Here is a 5,665-nt window from a genome sequence, read left to right as displayed (position 1 = left end):
AGAGACCCCTGCAATGCCACAGCTACCCTCAGCAGCAGCAGCAGCAGCAGGAGGGACCCTTTTCAGCTCCTGCCAGTCCCAAACTGAGTGCCAGTGAGCTCCATTGGATGTCCCCAACTCTCTCCATAGCAGCCATGAACCTCAGTGGCTACTGCCACCACCTCCCAGATTCCAGCAGATGCAGGACTGCTCCAGAGCTTCTCCGTGGCAAAGAAGATGCCAGGCTGTAGCTGTATCATCAGGTGCAGAGCTTGGAAAAGTTACTTTTTTAAACTACATCAGCCCCAGCCAGCATGGCCACTGGGTTGGGCTCTTGGGAGTTGTAGTTCAAAAAAATAACTTTTCCAAGCTCTGAAATTCAGGTGGCACATTGCATTGTGTATGTGAGCCAGAGAGAGGCTGGTGTGCCCCCAGGCCCTCCTTTACACAAAGACTGAGCAGGAGAAACCTCCCAGGAGAGCAATTCAACCACACGCAGGGCAAGATGAGATGGATAGAAAGCAGGTGCAGAAGTGAGACCTTCAGGGAATGAGGAGAGCCCTGTGGCTGGATCCGGCCAAAGGGGACCCATCTAGTCCAGCATCCTGTTCTCACAGTGGCCAACCAGTTGCTCATGGGAAACCCACAAGCACTCTCCCCGCCTGCAGTTTCCAGCGACTGGTATTTGGATTCATACTGCCTCCGACTATGGAGGTAGAGCATAGCCATTATGGCTAGTAGCCATTGATAGCCTTTTCCTCCATGAATCTAATCCACATTGGATTTTACATTGCTGTGCATGAAAGCTTGACTTCTTTCTGCTCCACTCCCTTCCCTTGGCAGCTGCTGACTACCTATTCCATATGGCTATTAGCCATGACTGCCAACTCTACAGATGCTCTCCCAGGATCAAGCACGGTCCACCTGGTCAGTCCTGATTTAGTAAATTTCACAGTCTGCCCCAAACCGGCACAAAGAGCCACTCACTGACTGGATGAGGGAAATGGTAACAGACACACCCAACACACAGCCCAACCTCTGTTCCATTTTAATCCCCAGGCAGTCTTGGAGATTTGATAAAACATATCAGATGATAGGACTTATCTAAGCCCACAGGAAATCCAAGCCCTTCCAAGTTGGAGCCCTTCAACTTCCAACCCTGAACTTCTTTCAAACCAAGCCATATTAGGCAATCAAAACCTGGGAAATGGGTGCAGAGTGTGGTTGAACAAATAAAGCAGCAACATGGGCTAGAAGCCAATGCCTGGCTCATGAAAGGGAGGGGACTTGTGAAGTTTAAGGATAAAAGGTGGGATTCAGAGCAAACTGGGATTCTCTTCCCTTGGAAAGAGCCAGCCCCACAGAAATTGGCACACCAGGACACCACTTCCAACCTGTTAGACAGTAGCGTAGTAGCAAATTCAGAAGTGCAGGGTCCCTTCATGTTAGTCATAGCCCCTCCCCTCCCCCTTTTTTTGCTGTGGGGTTGAGATCCTTGTTAATGCCTTCTCCCACAACAACAGACACCCCTAGGAGCCAAAAAGAATGAAAGAGGAGAGTGTTAGCCACTGAAAAGAGTCTTCTCAGTGGCTAACTCACCTCCTTTTGCTCTGATTCTCCAGTCAGCAGGAAAGGACAAGGAAGCATGTTAGAAGACTCTCCTCAGTGGCTAACACTCACCTTCCATGCAGATTGGCTCATAGGATGCTGGAAACATAGGGACCCTGCTGGGACCCTCCTCCCAAAGAGGTAAGGGGTCTAAGACCCCATGAGACCCTGGACAACCACACCTGCCATTAGACCAGGCAGGTGAATGTAATCAAGCGATTGTATCTATACAAATCCATTGGGAGCCACCATCTGGAGATTTAGAGCATGGTGCCACCAGTATGCAGATGACACACAGCTCTTATCACTCCTTTCCATCTGAATCAGCAGAGGTTGCAAAGGTGTTGGATGTGTGTCTAGAAGCAGTGATGGGGTGAATGGGGGCCCCAACTGAGGCTGAATTCTGATGAGACAAGTGCTGGGCTCCTTCTGGGAGGAAAGGCGGGATATAAATCTAATAAATAAATAAATGAGTGCTGTGGGAGGAATTAGGTCTTTTAGGAGGAGCTGTACTTCCTCTGCAGGAACAGGTTTGTAGTCTGGGAGACCTCCTGAATTCCAACTTGCCACTTGAGTCCCAAGTAGCTTCTGTGGCTAGGAGTGCCAATGCCCAGCTGAGACTGATTCACCAGTTACGGTCATTCACGGACCAGTTGTTCATGCTCTAGCGTCTTCCTGTCTGGACTACTGTAATACACCATATGTGGGGTTGCCCCTGAAGATGGTCTGGAGGCTGCAGCTAGTGCAGAATGCAGCTGCTAGGTTGGCAAGTGAGGCAGCACAGTGGGACCATGTGTCACTGGTCCTGAAAGCACTGCACTGGCTGCCAGTGAGCTACCAGGCCCAATTGTTGGGTCCAAATCTAAGCTCCCCTTCCCAGAAAGGGCGAGCTAACGCACCCCTCAGCCCTGAATAGGAGGGTGAATTTGACAATTCAATTTACCTGTTTCAGTGGCTCAGCCAGATACCAAACATAAAGCAGACACACAATACTACTTGATCAAGAAGGGGTCTCTAAACTGCACAGACAACAGTCTGACAGGACAGAGAGCAACGTTTATTAATTGAAAGCACCCTTATATAAGTTCATAAGCAAAACAAAGTATAATATTATTAAAATCATAACAAAGGGAATACAGTATTACAGAGATAAGCAAGCGCATCTGTTTATCTTCGTTACATTTCTTATAACTCTAAAAAGCAAGAGATTGATAAAGAATTAATACACTTGTCAATCCAAGAAAACTTAATTTAAGATAAGAGGTGAGGAAGAGAGTTAGATTGACACCTATTAAGAGACAAAGGTGGGTCTAGTGTGCCTGTGAAAATTATCCACTCAGCATTATGACGTAAAACTATGGATACAATTCTTAGTTAAAGTATCTGGGAACACCTCTTCCTTTGTGCTGAGTTTGTTAATATGCACAGGATGGGTAAAGTGAGGCGAGATAAGGGAAATATCAACAATCCAGAATGGGATACATTTTATCTCTTTTCCAGGAGGTTACAGTCAGTAAGGCGCCTCTGGGCGTTCTTTCTCACAAGAGAAGAAACGAAACTTAGAGCCTTCTGTTCCCTACCCACTCTAAGTTCCATGATTCAATGCGGTGCTAGCTCTGGCTTCAATTTAGCATCTCTGAACAACTCTTGGGGCCTGGAAATAAAATATTCCTAACAATTGCATATAAAGCCCTAAATGGCTTGGAACCTTCTCAGACCTTACAATCAGTGGGAGAGGCCTTGTTGGTGGTTCCACCACCGAGCACTGCCTGGTTGGAGTTGACCTATGACAGGGTCTTTTCAGTGGTGACTCCCATTTGTGAAATGCCCTCCCCAGTGAGATGTGTCTGTCTGCACCACTATTAACTTTCAGGAGGAATTTGAAAGCATTCCTGTTCACCCAAACATTTGACCGCTGAATCCTGGCAATCTGAAGATCACTGATGAAAGAATGTTTTAAGCTGTTTTAGAATTTCTTTAACTGTGCTTTATAATATTTTAACTGTGTTTTAGAATGTTTTTAATCGTAATTGTGTTTTGGAATGTTGTTAACAGTTTTAGATTTATTTATTTATTTTGCTTTGCAGCTCTTCCATTTGACCTCAGCTCTCCCCCTTTTCCCAATAAATTCAATTTTAGTTTAGTATACTTGGACAAAATATTGGAAGTGCTGGGGTGCAACTCAGCTTGCACTGAAGGCTGATGTGTCTGCATGGGAAAAGTAGACAGAGGGAGGAACCTCTATACTTCCAAGACTCAGAAACAGCCTCCTAACCTGATGATCTTCCTTCCAGTGCTAACGTGACACTCTTAGGGTTGCTGACCTCACTTCCTCCCTCCCCTTCTACTCCTCCCTCTTGGAGACAAGACCCTTTGGATCTCTCATCTCTTCATATGCAGGAGAAAGCATAGAATTATAGTTGGGAGGGGCCTATAAGGCCATCAAGTCCAACCCCTTGCTCAATGCAGGAATCCAATTAAAGCATCCCCAACAGGTGGCTGTCCAGCTGCCTCTTGAATGCCTCCTGTGATGAAGAGCCCACTGTGATGTCCTTCCCCGGTTCTCCCTGTCAGGTTCCCACCTGCTTGTGGCTACTGCCTTTCACTAGGCACCACCAGGGATACCACCAGTCGGGACCGTCCTTTATATGGTTTCTCACTCCGCTCTAGCACAGATCTCACTAGATCCCCCTGCTAGGCAGCACCACCAGTCACGTCCTATAACCAATACTCCCAGAGACTTTGCCTGAGTCTCTCTCTAGCTGGTTACTTTTGTGACTGCGTGCTTATGCTGTTCCCAACCCCCTTGTATCTTTATAGATAACGCATACAACTCTGGGTTGCTCTGGATACTTGAATTGTTATTATTCCTCCCTTCACCGCTGCCACCATTAGATACTGTTTCTGTTCAGCCTTGGTAATTACCTTGCCCTCCCTTCTGGTATGTATATCCCCTAGCCAAGGATCTGGCCTTTGGTAAACCAAATAAGTATTTATTAAATATCAGAAATAACAAGATTAGTTTTAGAATGTTTCACAAGCATATGGTTTCATCTATTCCTGTTTTGTACTTGACTTATTATTAATCAGAACTCCAACTCCCTCTTTCTCCAAACTCCCAACATCCACCCTCATTCAACTGTCATTCTTCCATTTATAGCCATTCAAATGCTCAGCCAATCATCCAGCATTCTACTGCTCATGTACTCCCCCCTCCTCTTTCACTCCACTTACCATATGTCTTCTATATAAACAGCACTTACCATATTTACACTATAAGCAGGAACATCACACCCACCACCTCCCTAGATCACTGGTTCCATTGTCGAACCGCTTTAACAGTTTGGAAGTTTTTCCTGATGTTCAGTTGAAATCTGGCTTCCTGCAACTTGAGCCCATTATTCCGTGTCCTGCACTCTGGGATGATCGACCTTGTTGCATCTCAAGCATAGTTAGCCAGAACTAGGGATCATTCCTAACATGTATTTCCTTTATGCAAATAAATGGAAATGTATTGTTTTCTTAAAGCCAGAGTCTCAGTGTGATTGTATCCAGGGTCAAGTGTGCTTCTTCAGCAGAGGCCCTATTACATTTCAGCTTCTGCTGACATGCAACTTCAAGCTAACAGAAACAGGGGTGTCTTATCTGGTGAGTCACTGGGACCAACTTCTCATCTTCCGGACAAGGGAGGCTGCTAAAACCCTAAACCCTTGCCTGGCAGCAATTCTGAGATGGATACAGGCAAGCAAGCTGATGTAGAATCTCAGCAAGATGTGGGTGTGGTGGGTGGCAAAATCCTTAGCTCTGGAAGGTGGTTTACAGCTGGTGTTGCATTGGATGGGGTGGCACAGCCCCTGAAAGATCAAATTCACAGTTTCAGAGTGCTTCTGGATCCAGTGACCGGGGTGCTTTTTACTAGTTCTGCCTGGTATGCCAAGTGCATCCCTATTGGGAGAGGGTTGGCCTTGCTACAGTGATCCATGTTCTCATCACATCCAGACTAGACTGCTGCAACACACCTTATGTGAGGCTGCCTTTGAAGATGGTTCAGAAACTTCTGCTGGTTCAGAATATGGCT

Source organism: Rhineura floridana, chromosome 9, assembly GCF_030035675.1.
Source record: "Rhineura floridana isolate rRhiFlo1 chromosome 9, rRhiFlo1.hap2, whole genome shotgun sequence".
In the NCBI taxonomy this organism is placed as follows: Eukaryota; Metazoa; Chordata; class Lepidosauria; order Squamata; family Rhineuridae; genus Rhineura; species Rhineura floridana.
The sequence above is the reverse complement of the archived record's forward strand: the minus strand, read 5'-3'. Positions refer to the sequence as shown.